General features: G+C 48.7%; 1 protein-coding gene across 2 annotated transcripts in view; it reads left to right on the plus strand.

Annotated features, from left to right (window-relative positions):
• Positions 1-21,098, plus strand: part of LOC149328433 (uncharacterized) — a 98,511-nt gene that overhangs the window by 10,751 nt on the left and 66,662 nt on the right. Inside the window, exon 1 of one of the 2 annotated variants that reach the window (XM_089561987.1) lies at positions 14,400-14,464. The exons of the other annotated variant lie outside the window; for it this stretch is intronic. The gene's annotated coding sequence lies outside the window, so the exon portion shown is untranslated. Of the gene's footprint in view, positions 1-14,399; positions 14,465-21,098 lie in introns of those variants that run through there. 2 annotated transcript variants of the gene reach the window in all.

Below are 21,098 nucleotides of genomic sequence, written 5' to 3' on the forward strand. Positions count from 1 at the left end.
TGCTGTCAGAGAACATGCGCAATCAAAGGACGAACCACGAAGAAAGACACAGGGACACACACAAGCGCACTAACAACTAACCTTCACAACATCATGTACCAACTAGGCCCTACCCAAGTTTTGTTGTCAGAGAACAGATTAGTGGTAGTGGTAGTAGTAGCAGTAGTAGTAGTGCTTGTAGTAGTAGTAGTAGTAGTGGTAGTAGTAGTAGTACTTGTAGTAGTAGTAGTAGTAGTACTTGTAGTAGTAGTAGTACTTGTAGTAGTAGTAGTAGTACTTGTAGTAGTAGTAGTAGTACTTGTAGTAGTAGTAGTAGTACTTGTAGTAGTAGTAGTAGTACTTGTAGTAGTAGTAGTAGTACTTGTAGTAGTAGTAGTAGTAGTAGTAGTAGTAGTAGTAGTAGCAGTAGCAGTGGTAGTACTAGTAGTAAAAATAACAGTACGATTAACACTGTTTCAGATCCCAGATTAAGTGCTTCGCCTTCCAATCATTGGGAATGATGGAAGAGATAAAAAGGTGACTGAAGAGCGACAGGACCGTAGAAGAGACAGTGGGCAAGACCGGCATTCATTTGAGGGCATTTGCAGAATGACTGGTCAGAGCAGAAGCGGTGTAAAATAGTCAGTGTATTGTAGTGAGCAGGTTGTACGAGCATGGGAAGCAGAGACGGGTGCTGGGGCAGGGATAGCAGTGAACACCTACCAGAAAAGGATTTGGGAGATGGCGAACCGTGCCCCCACTCACATAGACACGGCAAGGTTGATCCCTGGATTCAGGGATTGCTGGAAGCGTCTACGTAATCAGTTCGCCCGCGGGACTCGAGCATAGAGTTTCTTACTATTACCTAGAGGGAAAGCTGGCGGCGCTGCACTTCAGCCACCATGGACGCCCAAAGCATCATGGGGCGGTGAGCTACTTGTTGCGGGACAGTCGTAGTTTTTCGGGAACACGGAGTGGCTTTACTGAGATATTTCATTCCGAAAACGCTGTTTGTGTGTGCGCAGACGACTTTCGCGCGAGCGCAGTGTGCAAAAGCCATAGTAGTGAAAACTCGACGACACACGACGCCAATAAAAGGTTTTACTCTTCCGAAATGCCATTAAAAATTTACCTCGTAAAGTATCTAAACAACAAAATTTTTTTTGAAAACATATTTACTTTTAAAAGTGCGCCTGTTCACTACGAAATATTAGTTTTTTTAGTGTTCATCACTTGGCCAATAGGAAAGCTAGTCATCTCTTATTTTGGGCAAACTTTGCACTTAAATGCTTTTCTGCTCGTTTGTTGCAATAATTAGACAAGATATTGAATGTTAGGACGTTTGTAGTTATCAAACAGCTTTATTTTTTATTATTTTTTTGGCCAAAAGTTGCAGTTCCGCAACAAGTAGCTCACCGCCCCATGATGCTTTGAGCGCCCATGGTGGCTGAGGTGGTCACGTGGGGTCTCCATGCAAACTCCCATAGACGGCTTGCCAGCTTTCCCTCTAGGTAATAGTAAGAAACTCTATGGACTCGAGTGATCTACTGGCTTCATTGTAACAGGGCCTTTTTGATCGAGGGCAGCGTAGCTATATATAGTATGCGTTAATTTCTCGAGCACTACGGTAGGATAGAAGGGTAGCGGATCGGGCTAGTTGGTGCAGATTTGACATTTTCAGAAGCGCTAAAAACAACAAGGACGCAGAGGGAACGGACAGGGACGAGCGACTCCAGAACGAAGCGGCGACAATGCAGGGAGTGGCGGATGAAAGGGGATAGTCCCCTCCTATCATCCTCCCTGCGCCGCCGCGGTGGCTCAGTGGCTATGGTGCTCGGCTGCTGTCCCGAAAGACGCGGGTTCGATCCCGGCCGCGGCGGTTGAATTTCTTTGGAGGAGAAATTCTAGAGGCCCGTGTGCTGTGCGATGTCAGTGCACGTTAAAGAACCCCATGTGGTCGAAATTTCCGGAGCCCTCCACTACGGCGTCTCTCATAGCCTGAGTCGCTTTGGGACGTTAAACCCCATAAACCAAACCAAAAGCCGCTTCGCTCTTAAGTTGTATCCGACTATGAGGCAGGCTTTCGTAAAGGATACTCCACAATAGACCACATTCACGCTATCAATCAGGTGGTAGAAAAATGCGCAGAATATAACCAACCCCTGAATTTGACTCAGTGGAAACCTCAGCAGTCATGCAAGCATTGCGGAATCAGGGTGAGGAAGAGTGTTATGTGAAAATATTGGACGATATTTATAACGATTGCACAGCTACCGTAGCTATCCATAAGTTCAGCAATAAAATTCCAATACGGAAACGTGCCATGCAGTGGGCGTAGTCAGGCTGATGATGATGATACCAGCCGCTGCGTTTAAGGCGATTACAAAAACGGGCTATCCGAATTGTAACACAAAGCAAGTATACCGAGCCAAGTAAACCACTTTTCCAGCTATTAAATATCCTTCCTTTTGACCTTTTGCGCTCTTTAAAGATAGCGGTGTGTGTAAACAACATAGTCAAATATAATCAACCTTTCAATGCCTCCCTGTTTCGCTCATCTTCTCGACTCACAAGAAACCTTACACATAGTGACTTTAATCTACCACCGAATTATAACGTTTACAGCGAAAGATTGGTGCAGTTTTCAGGAGCCAAGGTTTGGAATGCTTTACCCCCAGAAATAAAGCAGTCTCATGAAACAAATAGAGAACTGCGAACATACTTTATGAGCCTTATTTGACATATGTGACAGTTGTCTTCGGTTTGTGTCTGTTGTACCATGTTGTTCATGAAAGATTTTTTTCATTCTGCTGTAAAATGCACATTATTTTATTCTTTCCTTGTTGTATGATGTATTTGGGTCTTTCGCCGTGATTTTGTGCTTTTCATTTTTCACAAGCGCTGTGTCATTGCCTTCATATATTTTGTTTCTGAACCCCACACCAGCCTCTGGCTATGGGTTCAGTCAGTGTTTTGGTAATTTGTATGGCAAAAGTAGAAATAAAATGAATGAATGAATGAATGAATGAATGAATGAATGAATGAATGAAGGTCTACACGAACCGTTGCCACTGCCGTTTTCGGAAGCGCCGTTTTATTGTTTTTTTTGCTGTTTGAACAATTTCGTGGGTGGTGGGTGTGAATAATTTCCGGGACCGGCTTCCGTCGCGCAGCCGCGATCTTTTGGTGCGTAGACCAGTTTCGTTGTGGCGGTCTTTTTGCCGCGCACCTGTTTCTCCTTCGCGCAGTGCCAATTTAGTGGGCGCCAGACCGGCGCCAGGTGTTCTCTAGACGCCGGTCGACCCCGCGCGTCAGCGCAGGGGAGTCGTTGCGGAGTCGCGTGCGTAGTAAACAGCTGTCGGTGAATACACCGACTTCTCTCTGCAGGGCCGTCGAAAAAGAGAAGAAAAAAAGACTCCCCTGCGTAATAGTAAAAGGCCATCATCGAAGTTAGCCGCGGGTGCTTACGTGACGTGGCGGGTCGTCTTAGGCCGTTTCACATGCTGCGACTAGAACGAAAAAAAAAATTCAGGGGGCACTTTGGCTCTCTAAAGTGCTGCAAGGCGAAAGCGTTTCCTCGCCACTGTTTTTAATTACTTCTTTATTTTTCATATTTTTTTATTTTTGCTCCATTTCTTGATTTCATTGTTTTTTATTTTTTTATTTGCATATTTTATTTTATTTTGGTTATATTTTCTTATTTATATTTTTATTTCCTTTTCTTGACTTCATTCCTTTTATTTTATTAATGAAACCTATGCATTCACTAGATGCGCCTTTATTCATGCTGGAACCTTGAGCCTTCGTGGCGGAGTGGTAGCGTCTCCGCTTCAAATGCCAAAGGCCCTGGTTCGATTCCCACCCTCGGCGCAGTTTCTTTTTAAAGGGCCACTGACCAGGGTCCGGACATTTTTGAAAAACAAGCCCACTGCATAGATGAGGCATCGAAGATAACCTCTGCAAAATACTAGAGCCATGCGCGCCCCGAAAAGCTGCGAAAATTCAAATCAAAGCCCGTTCGTTCTTTCCTTCCTTCAAAAACGGGCCCGGCCCACTACTCTGCACCCCGCTGACGTCAGGGGGGGCTACTTTCGCTAAAGGCACTCCATTGGTGCATCGTTCTGACTGACGGGAGAAGGTTGGGCGTAGCCTTGGCGTCGCGTCGTCTGCACAACGCTTTCCGCAGCGCCTTCTGTTCTGGCTCATGCCTACAAACCCGCATGAAGGAACAAAAAAAAAAAAAACTGCGGAGGGAGCGTGCGGCGACAGCCTTGAACCCTAGCCATAAAAAGTAAAAAAACAGTAAAACTGAGGGAGTTGGCTCGCCCCCCCCCTCCCCCTCCCCCCCCCCCCCGCCGTGATCCCGTCACGAGACGCTCTGCGTGCGCGCTTCCTTCTCAGTTTCTTTTCTTCTATGCGAGCCCCCCAAAACAAGGTTTTAATTAGTAGTGCAGCAGAGCCTTTCCCTCGCTCGCCCACTTTACCGCTCCGCACACATACCGCTTATCTTTCGTGCATCTTGCGTACGCCTTGACTCCAATGAATGACATATGCTTTGGAGCGGAGAAAAGACACAAACACACAGAACACAAACACGCATGGAGAAAAGCAAACGGGCGGTTGCCGGGTCCGCGCTTCGCCGTGTGTTTCGAACACAACCGACTTCCGCCTCTCCGCTCGTGAAACGGTGGGGAGGCCTAAAAGAAAATGAAAAGGTGGCTCGTTAACTGGGAATGACAAACAGATGTATGAAAGGATGCGCTCGCTAACAAGTCTAGGTGGTCGAGCCGATCGCGCCTCTCGATCGTTCAGTGTGCGGAGAAAATGCAAAAACCAAGAAAAGAATTCTATTGAAGGCGGGGCCATGACGTCGCCCTGTGACGCACTCCACAGACACCACGCCTCCGGCTTACACCGGAGAAGGAAGGGGTGATTTTGCCTTGCCGAGCCTACTCGACGAGGAGCGGGAGAGAAAAATTTCGAGGAGGGAGTGGAAGGAGAGGAGGCTCGCTGAAAGAGAGGTAGAGAGTGTCTGCTGAGCTGGGGTGGTCCGTGGCCCTTTAAGCAGTGACGCCGAAAGGCGGACAAATCTGCCGACGCGTCTGTCGACACGGCTGCCGACGCGTCTGCTAACGACGGTATGAGGCATTAAAGGCTTTCGCCTTAATAGTCGGCCTAGTCGGTGACGCCGCAGTGCGATTTTCGCACTGTGCTTTCACATGCAACGCGTACCCAGCGAATTCGGTCGGAGGGACACGCAAGGTTGCTCGATGTTCGCATAGGCAACCCGTGATTAAACGCGACAGAAACGCTGCACGGAATGTGTCGATGATGTTGTGACCAGCGTGTTTTTAGATGCAAGGCAATATTTCGTATGTTTTGATTAGAATAAACAGTTTTGCTTACGCCGCGGGAACAGCTCCCTCGTGACCCCACGCTGAGACGGCACGTGACGTCACGTCACGTGAGAGCTGTTGCCGCGGCCGGTCTCAGTACGATGCGCAGCGTGTGACCGTCGGCGAAGAATTGCCGTTGGGGAACCTAGCCGGCTCAAACTGGCCGCATCTGTTAGTTCAGTCGTGCGAGCAGCTCTAGCCGAAGTTAATAACACGTTGCGACATTCAACGGCCTCAGCTAAGTAGTGGCTTGCCCGGTATTTAAGCGTGACGCCTGGCATCCTGCGTGACGGTCGAACGAGAGCTCTGACGTCGTAGGTTGACCTGGCTCATAAGTCTCGACTGGGACGCTGACGCGCGTCTGGCGCGGTGGTGGATAGGTCGGGCGAGTCCGCGGTATTACGTGCAGCCGCATTTTTTGCTGACGTCTCGGTGACGTCGTGGAGTTGTTGGCTGTTTTCTACAGCGGAAGCCGAGTGTAATCGTAATGATTCCCTGCTGCAAGTGACTTGCGCTGCCATTAGTGCAGAATCAAAGCTGTACGTCAGCAGTGGAAAAGGACGCGAAAAGACGGTATACGTTAGTACTCGGCTGAGCTCTGCTGGAAAAGGCCAGTTAACTCCAGTTCTTTCCGGCTTTAGCTTTCACTGAGGGACCTGCGTCTTGTTCTGTTACGCGGTACTGTCATACAGACGCGTGTGTGGATAATTCAGTCGCGACTAGGATGCTGCTGGGTGCTCCCGTTTCATATGTCAGGTACAACGCTGTCAGAGGTATAGCGCTCTTGTTTGCTTTACCTACATCCGGAATCAAAAAGTAGTGCGCATTCCTTGTGGTGATCGAAAAATAATAAATGCCTTGGCTGCAGACTTACTGCATATGCAGTTGATAAAGCTGTCAGAAGCGTGATTAAACGCGCTCTTATAGCTGGCAACAGTCTGTCCCTTTCTCATGTTTTATAGACCAGTCGGCCTCAAAGGAATCGTGGAGTAGCACGCCTCCCCCCCCTTTTTTTTTTCCAAGTAGAGTACTTCCGTACCTTTAAATGCGTTGCACCTGATGTATGAAACGGAGTTTAGGGGCGTCTGTGAGTGGTCTTGTTGTAGTACTCCCTCAAGGTTAGAATCGGGGGAACAGCCGTTTCCATTTAGGCGTCAAGCCTCGCCGAGACATGCTGGGCAATGGGGTGTAAGGCCTGCCCCCATGACATTTCTCGCAGGAATTTCGGATGGCACATTGACTGCGAACGAAAAAAAAAAAACATTCGATGAATATATGCTGCACTGACGGCTGTGCACGGGCGCGACTGCACTGTCTGTAGACATGCGGAACCTTTTGTATACCTTGAGCCGCTCCGCAGCTACGCATTTCTTCTGGCGACCTTCACTGGTATGCATAGAGGCCATGGGGCGAAGGCGGATACCAGAAAGACATCTCTGAATTTCGATTCGAAAAAGAGAGGAAAAGAAGAGAGAAAGAAAGGAAGAAATGGATGCGCCTGGGTGGACAGTGGGGCGCATGCATGGTGTGCGGTCAGACATGTTGCCCGTTGTTGTGCTTATAAATGGAAGAAGCCGCAAATTTCAGAGCGCCCTGAAGCTTTTGTGTTATATTGTCGAACTAGACTTGCGATTAACAGGTGCTGTGTTTCATCATGGAAAACGGTTCTGTTAGGGGAGACGCGGGTGTCGAAATGATAACAAAAGCAAAAATTTCGATTTCGCAAAAATGGCATATTTGGGATCAATACACTGTAACGTTCCTGGCTAAAAAGTTGCAAGGTCCACATTCCATCTCCACCTAATAAACTATCGGCATATTTCGGGCCTACGAAGCCCAGAAATAGCGATTTCGGAGTGAAATGCGGCAGGACTTTCCATACGTCGCTACCCACGACTGCGTCATCAGTAGCCGCCATCTTGGCCATCTTGGTTGGTTGGTTGGTTGGAGCTTGGCCCCTTCTTCAGTGCTGATATTACTCGCTACTGTGTAATATTTTTAAAACGTCCGCTTTCTGCTATTTCTTGATGACTCTACAACGACCTCCGAATGGCTGGCGCGTGCACTCCAAATGCTATTTTCTCAGCTTCGTGTTTTTTGCCAACATCAGTAGCCTTCTGGAAGATTTTATTATGCTTAATTTCATGGTGCGATTCCAATTAATATTGTGCCGTTGAATTCCGAAAGAGCTGAACTATCGAGCTATGCTGTGTGTGTCACTCGTGTGTGTGTCGTTTCTTCGTATGTCCGTGTTTCTTCGCACTTAAATGTTTTTGCTCGGCTGAATGAAATATTTAAAATTTTGTGGACCATAATGTCACCTAACTGCACTTCGTAATTATCGTGCTTGGACGAAATTGGACGTTTTAATATGATGTATTTCAACAACAATATAATTAGCATAGCCCCTAGTGGCTGGTGTTTCTTCCCCCTGCGGGGAATTCCCGCGCGCGTCGGAAGCCGGCGGAGGAGTGCCGACCTTTGAGCGTGCAAAAAGTGGCGAGAAGAGAGTGAAAGGCGCCAACAGGCCGAAAACCAAATTTGGAGTGCAGATGAAGCAGTTTCTGCGAAGCGCATTAAAAAAAGTTCTTGCTGGATGACATTCGTGGAGCTGCGTCTTTACTTCCTTAGGAATACCGCTCGGAGGCCCTTTAACTAAATTCCTCTGAATTGGTTTGCGGAGTATGCAGCGAGGCATGGAACCGAAAATAATGAAGGGGGGAAGGGGGGGGGAGAGTAATGCTTAATGGCAGGAAGAGAGCAGGCCTGGGGAACAATGGCGAGTGAGTCACTCGTGTCGTCGCTCTCATGGCATTTCATAACTCGTCAGCGGGCTAAGCACGACGAAGCTTTGAAACCGAAACTATGCGAGATTAGGCCCCGTTTTGTGTGTGTGTGTGTGTGTGTGTGTGTGTGGAAAGGGTGGGGGTTGAAAAAGGGATAGCCTGCAGTCGGATATTGGCATATTATTGTGGATATTCTCCTATGATCACATCAGCGAGGGTAGAACTCGCGGGCTTGACAGGAGTGCCTATTTTAAACTGGCAAATACAGTCAGGCCGGAGCCGATGGTTGCGCCGCGCTGCGTGAAAACTTTGAGGCTCATTGGTTGGGGCAACTCCGCCTGCAGTCGATATACTGTGTGTTTTGTGAATGGGACTAAAGCTTCAGACGCCCTAACCTTTTTTTCCCCTTGCGTGTAGTCACCGTTTCTTGCACGATTTAATTTTGCTTCATCATATCTTCCAGCGTTCTCAGAAAAGCAGTCTGCCACTATGCAACCAGTAGCGCTGCCATCGGCAGCGTTACTACCGCCAAAATAGGTCGCTGGTATGTGTCTGCGTTTTTTTATTTTCTTTTTCTTAGCATTATCCCTCAAATGTCTGCCTGCAGTTTGCCACTGATTGTCCACAGTTCGCATTGCAGTTGCACTGTTGTGCCAGTCTGCTTGCTTTTCGCGGTGCTTGCACTAAATTGCAAGCGACGTCAGCCTCACTTACTTTCGCTTTTTCCTTGTTTTACATTGTCCTGCTATGCTTCGTTATCGGTGTATGCGTCACAGCTCTTATCAGTGAGTGAAAGGGGGCGTCAGTGCGCCCTATGACCGGCTTAACTCTGTCTCCAAGCCCCCTGGCTATCTGAACACCGGTTCTATCTGGGATGAGTCATTGCGGCTGTAGAATTCCACTGTTTCACCGGGGTAGCTGTCTATTCATAGGCTTCGGTGTGTCTGTCTGGCTAATTGCTTTCCCCGCTTGTTTGCGTTGGCCAGCAAAGCTAAATTAGTGGTGTGTCCTTGACGCAACCTTTGTCAACGTGTTACTAGATATTGTCTAGACGTCGTCCGGTTGAGGCGCCTGATTGGTGGGTTAAGATGTAAAGAGAGGCTTATTTCTCGCTTCTCGGGACCGTCGCACTAGCAATAGTGGCGGATTCGCCTGGGTGAAGTTCCTTTAAATAAGAAATTTATAAAATTAGCCTCCAGGCCACATCGCACTTTAACTGAACCCGCCACATCTGACTGTTTGCGGAAGGCTGCACAATAATTTTCTTGCTGCCTTTAATTGCCTCAGCAGGAAGTTAGTGGTCGTTAAAGACGAGATAATGTCTGTTGTTGTGAAGGGTGGTAGCGTCTTTATCCTTTAATACCTGTACATTCGTAGGCAAAGGTAAGAGGCCCTTCCCCCACCACCCCGGGTTCCGAAACTTGCCGCTCAGGATGGGGGGCGCCACGTTCTGACGAAGCCCTGCCGCTGTCGAGACCGGCGCACTGTACATGCAGATCGTCTTCGAAACCCATGTTCTCTCGCAAGCGTGGTGACGAGATTGCAACCACGGTGGAAAATCGAAGCTATAGACTTGGAGATACGGTGGCGTGAGGTGTCCATTAAAGATAACCAGTGCTTTATGTCGCTTTTACTTTGCTTGGGAGAACCGTGCAGGCAGCTGCATTGACTTGGGAAATGGCATAATAGGTTCTATAGGGTTTCACAGTCAGCTGTAACTTTCCGTGAGGAGCTTATTCCCACTGCTTTCGCCTTTGACTCGCAACTGATTTTGATATCGCGTGCGCATGGAAGTTTCTATGCCTACTTTCATAGGGACGCACGTACTCGAGAAAAATGCCGTTTACATTCGACTGAGGGCCGATCTCGTGTATGCTACCGTCCCCTTCCTCCCAGATTGTGTGCGGACTGTACGAAAAAAAAAAAAAAACTGCAGGGGACAGTTAAACTCCGCCCTAAGGGTATGAGGTGATAGCGTAATGGGTTAATTCCCATATATACAAAAGGTCATTCTCTACTTTACATTCATTTGTCTCATTCGGTTTGTCTCAAGTAATTATGATTTTAACAGCAGTGTTACTAACATTAAACTAACGCTGCGATGGGAGCTGTTACGGAAACGCCGTACGAACTCCCGGTTAGAAATGCTGTATAAAATCTTTCACCTAAAAATAAAAATAAAGAAAATTATTTGCTTCCACCGCATGTCAGGTCAAACAGACTTGACCATGGATGGAAGATTAGAGAAATTAAATGCAAAACTAACACTTATCAAAACGCATTTTTCCCATCTACCATTCATGACTGGAATCGCCTGCCCCATGAAATTGTTGAGTGCCGTTCCGAACCTATGTTCCGCGCGTTGCTGTCGGATGTATGAGTGCGCAGTTGGCTTTTTTTTTTGCTTTCTTTTTTTCGTCATGTATTTTTGTTGTTTCATATTCCATTCATTTTGTACTTGCTGTGTCATGCCTTGTTGTATTGCTTTTTTTTTTCTTTCTCTTTTTTTTCTGGCCTATTCTTCTGTTATGTATCCTCATCCCACTGCAATAATGCCTACGGGCGCTGCAGGTCTTTCCAATAAATAAATAAATAAATAAATAAATATAGATCTCAGGGAGTCCTCGTACCCCTCCCGGCGCAGTGGTGCAGCGGTTAACCGATGCGCCACTGTCCTGCGATGGCAGCTGCTCCCAGGGGTGGGCCTTGTGCGGCCCAGGTTGATCATCCCGAGCGACCGATCATTAATTTAACTGCCACCTTCCATGGTGGTCAGTTCGCTCACTATCCGGTGGGCAGGTTGTGATGACGTCGCGAGGTCACGTGACCTAGGCGGACCAACTGCCTCCTATAGGTTGCTCTCTGGGGACCACCTGCCAGAGCCATGCTCGCGATTTATCGCTCACAGTGGCGACAACACAGATGCCGGATTTTCCGGAGAACGCTGACGCGTTAGAAAGAAAAATCTGCTAAGACCACTATAACAGCAACTGTGCTTCACTTGCGTTTAAATTTCCTTGCACGGCAGACTCTCTCAGGAGCTGCCAGATGACAGCTGCCTGCTACTGTCATCACCTTCCAGGAAACGCCGCTGTGCAGCCGTGTGCTATTTTAAACGGAATTAAGACGCCTGTTTGAATGGCAACGGCCGACCATTAAGTGACGCCGACGGGGCGGCTAGAAATAGCGTCACTTTAGCTGGTCTGCTTGTGGTTTTTGAACTTCGGGGCGTGCGCGGTGTCTCCGGAGACTGTTTTAAAAAGTATTAAAATTGCGCAAATTTCGAGTACGGCGAGTGGAACCTAAGATGGCTTCGTTTGCGAGGGTGGTGAGAAACGAGGCGTGAGCATCGGTGATAACGATGATTAACCTTAAGCATATCCGCGCCCTCTCTCCAGATTAGCATCGGGCTGTAGAGACAGTCTTGTAGTTTCTCCGGAATATAATTCGGACAGAAAAAAATATCGCTTTCGTTTAAGGGCCGCGCTCCACCAACACTGTGAGAAACAAAATGTGCTGCCTTTAGCTGAGTGAATGCGGTGCTTTGATTAACGCCGATAAACCGAACTCTGCTTGCTAGAGTTTCAGAGGCTGTGGTATTCATGGGGTACAGCCCTCGTCAAAAGTCCACAGCCCAAGGGGTTTGCTTGCGAGGTCCGCACCGTGTCTCGTAATGCATCCTCAGCGACCGTAATCTCTCGAAATAGGAATGGCTTTGCGTCCTCAATCCTCCCAACGTTTGTACTGATAGATGTGCTAGGGAACCACGCTAAACAGATTAGAAGCGAGCTCCTCGGGCTGTATACTTTCCACGGGGGCTGTATGGACGCAATAGGGTAAGAAGGTGTGCAGAGACTAACTTGATAGGTCCCCGCGCGAAACTGCGAGCTGACATCGACTCACCGAAGGCAGACTATCGCAATGTAGTCGGCTATTTGAAGAGTGCGCGTCCCGGTGACCCACCATTTAGTGGCTCGCTAGCGTAACTCGGGTGATCTTGTGGACGGGTGTCCCTGAGGGCAGCGGGAGGAGGAGGCCAGAGGTGCGTTTCTTCGTTTACACCGAATTCCTATTACAGCTATGGTTAAGCGATATACGCCTGCTTTGTACGATGGAATGTACAGCGTCAGCCCTTAATTACTAGATAAATTGATGTAATTTATCGAATTGAAGTTATTTGAATTAAGTTGAGTTCAGTGACAAAGTAGTGGGGCGGAATCACCCTCCACGTTTATGGAATATCAGATAGAGGGGAAGAGAGAGAGGATGGGAGACGGCGGGTGGCCAGACCAGACTTCGCTGATGAATGCGCTAAGCCGGTAAGCTTCGCTCTATATTTTTTTCCCATAAGCAGTGCAATCAACCGGTTTTTCGTTGTAACGAGAGCTCACTACAAACGGTTTCGTTATAACGAGTCCCACTGAGTGCGACGAGATTCTGGCGGCCCAGCGCCCATTGCGGAGGAGGCGTAGGGTGCCTTGATGCCAGCTAAGGAGGCGGCGTGCGACCCGCCGAGCTGCCATTTCCGCCCGCGTCACGTCGACGTCGGCGCTGGACGGGAACTTCCTGGAACACCGCAATCGAACGTCCACGCCGCGACGCTCGGCCGGCCCGTTTTTTTCCCGCTCTTGGGCAAGAATGCGTTATCACCTCGCCCTTTCTCTGTTTTGACGAGAATTGATGGAGACGGCGATGCGAAACTGAGGCAGAGAAAAGAGCAAGACGACCGTCTCTCGATCTCGCGGGTAAACAACGCGACGACGGAAAGCACTCACGCGCGTCGCTTCTCGCGGCGGCGACAAAACCCGCGGCAGTCGCGTCGGTATTCGCACGTGCGCTTAATATTTCTCTCTTCTTCCCTACGTCACACATTCCGGCGACTTGCGTCTGCATACCGCTGAGTCACCAACAAAGCCCTACCTGAGTGCTGCCCGGAAATTTCGCCGCCCCGTGCAAAGGCGAAGTTGTTCCCTTTAGTTAGTTAGTTATATTGATTTTATTGGCGCAAAAGCAACTGAGGCTATGATGCGCCAAACACAAGGTTAGAGTTTTTGTTAATGGTGAAGCTTTTTTAAAAATACTTAGAGTTTGTTTAAAAAGTTGGCTTCCTTGAGAAACCTAAAAATACATGAAATGTCAACCAGTGCTTGATCACCTAAGAGTAGCATGGGGTGTAATGGGATGCTTTCCCTGTAAAATGTTGTAAAATATTTTTTTCTTAGTTCTTCTAGTTTGATACATGAAATTAAAATGTGGTTCACCGTGTGTTCAGCACCACACATGTCACAAAGAGGTTTGTTCTGTTTGGTTAGTAGAAAGCTGTGCGTGAGGTGGGTGTGTCCAATGCGGAGTCGACATAAAATAACTTCGGTAAAACGTTCTTGATGCCTACATGATTGCCATTCCCCTAAAATTGGTTTCACAGAATGTAGTTTGTTGTTTACGTGCTCTTGCCATGCAGCCTGCCACTTACTTTTGAGTTTACTGTATATAAACTTTAAACAGTCTCTGTGCGGTATGTTCACTTGCTTTATTTGGCCATTCCGGGCTTGTGCAGCGCATACATCTGCTTTCTCATTACCTACAATTCCAACATGGCTAGGAACCCAGCAGAATTTAATGTTATGATTTTGTTTTGTGATTTTAACTATGTTATGTATGATGTTTCCTATTATAGGTTCAGCTGCATTTCTGGAGTGCAGTGCTTTAAGCATACTCAGGGAATCGGTGTAAATGATGCTATTTTTGATATTCTCTCTTACTATTTTATCTACAGCTACAAAGATGGCATAACACTCAGCAGTAAAAACCGATGCGCAGTCTGGTAGTCGCATTATCTGTTTATTTTTTCCTTGGATTACTGCACTTCCAACGTGACTTTCTGTTTTTGAGCCATCGGTATAAAATTCAATGTAAGTGTCATACTTTTCTTGTAGTGCAAAGAATTCCTGTAATATGTACTCATTTGGCGTTTGCTTTTTATCTAAATGTGTCATTGTGAGGTCACACACTGAAGGCAGGCTGTACCATGGTGGTAAATGTTCATTCCTTTGTGCAATATTCGGTAAGCAGTCTAGTACTGTTAGCTCTTCACATTTGTCTTCAAAGCGCAATAGTAATGGTCTGATAGAATGTGGTTTGTTGATGAATAATCTTTTAGATGGGCACTTGGTGACAACCGGATGGCAGAGATGTTTCGGAAGAGAACGGATTTTTAAGACGTATGTGCATGTTAGTGCGGGCAATGGCGCGAATCTCGGACGCTGGGTTGACCGGCCATCACTGTGGCGCCACTGCCGAAAGGTACGTATGACTCGGCAGTCCCGTGTGAGATCCGGCGAACTGATTTAATTTGCATTTGTTTATCGCAGTTTAACTTTACCAAACTGTTGTTCAAGGGTCTTATAGCTTTTCTCCGGCATCCCAGCAGCACCAACTTTCCCGACTGATGTGACCCGGTCTTTCTTTTAACGAGGCTAGGTTGTAATCAGTGTCGCCTGGAAGTGATAGCCGGAGGAGCGAGTAAACATCCTTTTCCCGATCTGCCCTAATCCACTTAGTCTGTATGCGTTCATATCTGCGTCAACAGATGTCGCGACGATCCGCGTTATTTCCGCACTCCGGGCCGTTTTGCGTGCCAGTTCTGGAAACCAATGGAGTGACTATTCAGCCTTCATAAACGTCTTTTTTGTTCGTGTTCCTTTGTTCGACTGTTCCGTTTTCAATGTCAGCATCTGTACTGTGTTTACGACTTTCAAAGTGGCGTTACAGGTAGCGGAACTTGTCAACTTTTCCGCAAAGTTTTTTTCCGCAAAAAAAAAAACAAAAAACAAAACAAACTAGTTCACAGACTGCGTTTGCGCCCCCTTGCGCTGGCGACAAAACGCTAGAGCGCGAGGAGCTAGCGGCAAGCCAGTCGTTATTCGTGACATTCCTTCTCCATTAGGAGAGAGGGTATAGCCCTGCTCGGCTGTCACCTGCTTTGGAAATAGTGTTTAGAGGCCAGTTGTCGAAACGGTGCAATGGCGTATTCGCCTCACCAACACCTGTCGCTAGCTTATTCCCCGTATACAGGGTGTTTCACCTAAGACTTTGCCTAGTTTTTTTAATCTAGCCTTTTTGAGTTGCAAGAGCGCTTTATCCGGCATTGCATTGGCAGCGGTGTGGTACATCGCAGTACAACCAAGGCAGGTTGGTTAACTAATAATGAATATTTAATTTCGAACTATTACTGTTGGGCTTCTTAATTACGTAAAGGTGTGTAACCCACTGAAGTAATATCCATATCAGTTTTTGGAATTTTGAAACTGTTTACCGTTGGCGCTATGTATGGCCCAACAAATTTCGGATATTTCAACTGGTTGTGTGCACTGGAGAGGTTGCTTTGCCTGCCAGCATCCCGGAAGCGCGTGTATTTTGGCGCGAGGTAGCGAGTTGGGCCAGAGCGCTGAGGGTAACCGCGTTTTTGAAATTTTAAAAACTGATATGGATATCACTTACGGTGGGCTACACGCCTCTCAAAATTAAGGTTGGTTGGTTTATGGGGTTTAACGTCCCAAGGCGACTCAGGCTGTGAGGGACGCTGTAGTGAAGGGCTCCAGATAATTTCCACCACCTGGGATTCTTTAACGTGCACTGACATCGCACAGTACACGGGCCTCTATCGAAATTCCACCGCCGCGGCCGGGATCGAACCCGCGTCTCTCGGGTCAGCAGCCGAGCGCCACAACCACTGAGCCACCGCGGCGGCTAAAAATTAAGGAGCTTAACAGTAATCGTTAAAAAGTGAAATACAGTTTTACTTACCAAGCCTTATAGTTAACGTGTCAGCTTACTGAGACTGGGGAGCGCTAGGTTCTAGACAAGGGAACACACAAAGGAGCAACACGAGACACCAGCGCAGACATGAATGCTTTTCCTTTGCGTGTGTTGTTCCGTTGCCTAGAACCCAGCGCTCCCCAGTCTCAGTATGCACGACCAACTAGTCCCCTACAAAGTTTTAGTGTCTTAGCTACATTCTGATGTACTACACCCCTGACAGTCCGAAGAAAGTGCTGTTCTAACTCAGAAGAAAGTCTATATTTAAAAAAAAAAATGTGGAAAATATTGGGCGAAACACCCTGTACATGCTTCGAGGCCATCCGATGAGAGGAGCTCTGTCTTCTGATAAGGATAACATCTACGCGGTGAGTCACAGCTCCGGACTCCTCGAAGGAGGGGACAGCATTCCTCTTCACTTTCACCCCGAGGACGAACCGTGCCGAGTGTGCGACTGACTTTGTTACAACCCAGCCGCCAACCTCGCTTCCCCCACCCCTGGAGCGCGTGCTTCCCGGCAACAGAATGAATGGCGGACGTCCCCGAGTCATTATAGGCGGAAGGCATTCCAGCGCGGTCAGGGCGATACTGGACCCGACGATGCCCTCGCGTGCTGCTTCGGAAAATGTGTCTTTTCGCGGTGCAATAATCTTTCTCCCGAAATGAGGCCCGGGGCCCGGATGGTAAATCCTCGTCGTCGTCGGCTGCCGGAATGGCGCCCCTGCGGGTGTTCCGGTCGCTTCACCCCACTGCAGCGGCATGCGGGAGGGAGCGCGGGGTCAGCGTCCGCTCGTGACCCCCCTCTACCGGGAAGCGGCGTGGTCATTGCAGGGTCCGGCGCTTGCGGGAAATTCCCCTCTCGCGGCGGCGGCCTTGCTGGTCAGGCCGCTAACGTGAGTAGTGCCAGCCTTGGCAGTCGTGCGCGGAGTGTGTAATTTCTCTCAACGCGTTCAGTCGGTTCAGCACGCGATGCTCTTTCCAGAAGCGAGACGACAAACTTTGTTTACGGCTCCGCGCAGTAGTCCGTGCAGGCTGTGCCTTGTTATGATGGGTGAGGGAGATTTTGGTGAGTTCCCCACCTTGGCCTTCGCTTCTCAAGGCAGAAAAGGCAGGGTACTTGGTGGTACGGTTATCGCGCTCTATGGCGTGTTCTCTTTGGAGCATTGACAGCACGTGGATTTGCTTTGTTCAATTTTTTTTTTCAGTACGTTCTCGTGGTATTTCTTAGGCCCCAAAGTGCGCCCTTTCCTTTTTTTTTCAATATATGTGAAGTAGCGTAAACTGTTTGGTGCGTTTAGGGGAACTTGGTTTATTAGGGCTTGACGTCCCAAAGCGACTCAGGCTATGAGGGACCCCATAGTGAAGGGCTCCGGAAATTTCGACCACCTGGGGTTCTCTAACGTGCACTGACATCGCACAGTTCAGGGCCTCTAGAATTTCGCCTGCATCGAAATTCGGACGCCGCGGCCGGGATCGAACCCGCATCTTTCGGGTTAGAAGCCGAGCGCCGTAACCACTGAGCCGTCGCGGTGGGTGTTTAGGGAACTGCGCAGATCGGTGGCCATTGTTAACTGCTCTGGAGCTCCCATTTGTAATCGCACGCTAACGTGTGGTAACCTTGTCATTCAGTGGCACAGTTTAAAACACGAGTCTTATGTGGTCCTCATGCGACCTCCTGAATTCGCAGTTATTTGTAGCCGATTTACTTGTCAACTAGCGGCCTACGAATACGAGTTCATTCCAAAGCGACAGACCAAAGCGATAGCTGTGGTCGGGTCGGTGTAAACGCCCCGATTCAACCATCCTCTCTCGGGCGCAGTTATCAACGAGACAGGAAAATCTACTCCGATTTCTCTAATCTCTGAACGAAACTTCCTGGACGTGTGTGACTCGGAAGCGGACGTGCAGGTTTGTAGCTGCGGCGTCCGTCTGTATCCGCCCGGGCTGATTCAGGCCGTTATTGGCCTTGAATTGTTTGTCGCCGAGGGACGTGCTGCTCGCCGCAAACAACTGTACGCTACAACGACTCCTTGGTCGCGTATCCGCCGCTGTAGCGTATCCGGCCGTCGTTGCTTCCCCCCTCCGTCTTCCGGTTCCGCCTATAGCTTCCGGATGATTCGCCCTCGGGCACCGCGCGGAAGCCGCAGTGTGCGGTTGCATGCTCGGCTGTCTCTGGTGGACGCGAGCGTATCTTGTGCCCGCCTCGTCGCTTTGCATAACGTGTGCGTGCGTCATCGCCATCCGGTCGTGGCAGGGGGGGAGGGGGGGGGGAGTGTAGAAAAGTAACGTTTCGCTGCCGTGAATGGCAGACTCCGCCGCTTGTTCGGTGTCCTCCGACTTCTTCGACGCCGTCGCAATCGGCGCGTGACAACACGCTTGTGTCGACACAATGAGAGGCTACGCGTAGCAAGCGTGGGTGATTTGTCGATTTGTTGATTGACGTGTGTCGGCAGGATGATTGCCGTCACACTGGTCGGTGGCTTTTTCTGACGCTAGCAGATGACCATCCTACGCCCCTATGGTATAGGGGGTAGTCACGTGACGTCACGGGCGACATTTTGTCCAGTGCGTAGCTGCAGCAGTGCAGGTCGGAGATAGGAGATGATAGTCTCGCTAGACACGCCCACAGACCCTTTCGCAGTGCTCCACAGACTACAGAATTCCGGCCGCTGTGACGTCAGTGAATGCTCTCTATGGGATTCTGTTCCACTGCCCATCAGCTCGATTGAGCTCGCGTGCAGTTTGAACTCGGCTGCGCACGCGCAGTAGATGCCTGTTTGAAATCCGCCCTGCCGTTAACGGGGACGTGGCAGTGCGCGTTGAAAAATCGTGCTTTCTTTCATTTCATTTCATTTATTTGTCCCTTAAAGGCCCGAAGGCATTACATAAGGGGGGGCGTACATACAGGTTGGAGGGTAGTGGTAGAGAACACAAAAAAAAAGAAAGGGGGAAAAATATACGGGGTACAAAAAGAGCACAATAATATACAAACTAAAAACGAGAAATAAACATACGAAAAGAAAACAAGGAATAGTTGGCACTTCGGTGTCGCAGTATGAATGATGTTTATGAGAAGTGATTAGCCAGTTTCTCGCGGAAAAGGCGGCGGTCGGAGCATGTTATTATGTTGTCGGTAAGGCCATTCCAGAGCACTATGGCGTCGGGAAAAAATGAACTGCTCATTGCGGAGAAGCTGGTTTTAATGCGTGCGATTGGGTTACTGTGGTTTAGGCGGGATGACGTACGTGGGGGCGGCTGCAGCAACAAATGTCTTGGTGAGCGGTAAAAGAAAGAGTGAAAGAGGCATAGACGGGAAATAACACGGCGAGTTGCTAGCGTTTGAAGGCCGAGGGATCGTTTTAGTAATGTTACGCTGGTATTTCTTGAGTACTGCGATGTAATGAAACGGGCGTTTTTGTTTATGCGGCTTGTTCGACATCTTTGCTCGAGGGGGACATGTTCCAAGGGTCTGCAATCGGCGTGGTCGTTATTTTGCTAGAAGTGGATTGCGCATCACTATGCGAACACCACCTAGGTCACGTGACCTTGTGACGTCATCACAACCTGCTCGCCGGATTCCGGGCAAACCGCCCACTGTGACAGGGGGCGCTTGAATTAATGTCTGGTTTAAAATTTAGCTAAGGCATTTAAATATTCATACAGAAAGAGCGTTGACTCACACTGGCGGAAAAGAACTAGAAAACTAACCAGTAAGTATGCCGGTCATGAGGACGGAGAAAGAAAGAGCATTAAACGACAGGTTAAAAACACGGAAGTTAAAAATTGGATGAATTCAATGGAAAAGAAACATAGCGTAGAACTGTATCGATACTGGAATAGGCAGACCAGGAAAGAATTTTTCTATGATTACTCAGGAGGCAGTGCCCTACTTTTTAAAGCTAGGTCAGGGTCAGGGTGTCTTAGAACGCGCAGCTATGAAAATAAATTTAACGAAGAAAATGACACATGTGCCGTGTGTGGTAGATCTGTGGAAACAATTGAGCACCTCATAATCAAATGTGATGGTATCCATCCGGATGTCGATGCAGGCGCAGTCACTCTTCCTGAGGCCCTAGGGTTTAAAGATAACAATGGTCAGGTAAATAAATCTGCAGTGGAAGTTAGCAAAAAGCGATTGGAGGATTGGTGGCTGAAAAGCAGAGATGTGGCATAAGGTTAGAATTGTAGGAAACTGAAGGTAAATATGATGGCGATTCTTAATGAGAGTTGCCAACACAGTAAACAAAAAAAAATTAATAAAGAAAAGCTGAGCATGGTGGCGGTTGCCACCACCCCGTTTCGAAGGGGGCGCTCCTATCCATCCATCCATTCGTTGCGAGAGGTTGCTCGGGAAGAGGAACCTGGGCCGCTCAAGGCCCACTGCTGGGAGCACCTGCCATCGCAGGGCAGTGGCGCATCGCCAGGAGTGGTATGAGGAGACTCCGAGGGATCTATGGGTGTAAAGTACAGAACGACCAATTCTGCATATAGGGCCAATAACCCATTAGGCTATTGCGTGATACTCTTTGGGCGGAGCATTAAGCTACCCCTTCAATTGTTTCATTCTTGCTTCTTTCTTTGAGGAGCATTGCTTATAGGCAAAAGCAGAGTGCTACATGTGCACTTCGCCGTGCGAGATGAGTGGCTAGGCGTAATAACACGCGACAGCTTGGCGCGCTCGGCGTGTGCTGTGTAGCCGATGTCAGGGATCGCACAGCGTTGTTTACCCGGCGAGCCTGAAACGCCTGTGCTCTGAGTCACCGTCGGCTGGAGTTGGCTTTCTTTCTCGCAGTACCTTTTTCTCTCTTTCTTTTCTGCGACCCGCAGGCGCCTCATCCTCCTCGCGCATGCGGGCGATGCGGGCACATAATTCTTTCTTGCCACACACGTGTTAGACACCGCACGTATACGGGTGTACTTCGGCGCTCCTCTGGGTTGTTTGGTTGCCCGGGGAGTGTTTAACACGCGGCTCTTAGTCATCAGCGCTTCTCGGCACGTTTCTGCACCGCCTTGCTCATTTCTTGTACGTTGTGATCGCCGATCACGAGTGTTTGCATTTCTTCCTGCGCGTCCCGTGATGCTGCGACGCTCACGCAAGCGCGCTCAGCTCGTTCGCTCT

Source organism: Amblyomma mixtum, chromosome 9 (genome assembly GCF_055824585.1).
Source record: "Amblyomma mixtum isolate Tamu chromosome 9, ASM5582458v1, whole genome shotgun sequence".
NCBI classification, from domain to species: Eukaryota; Metazoa; Arthropoda; class Arachnida; order Ixodida; family Ixodidae; genus Amblyomma; species Amblyomma mixtum.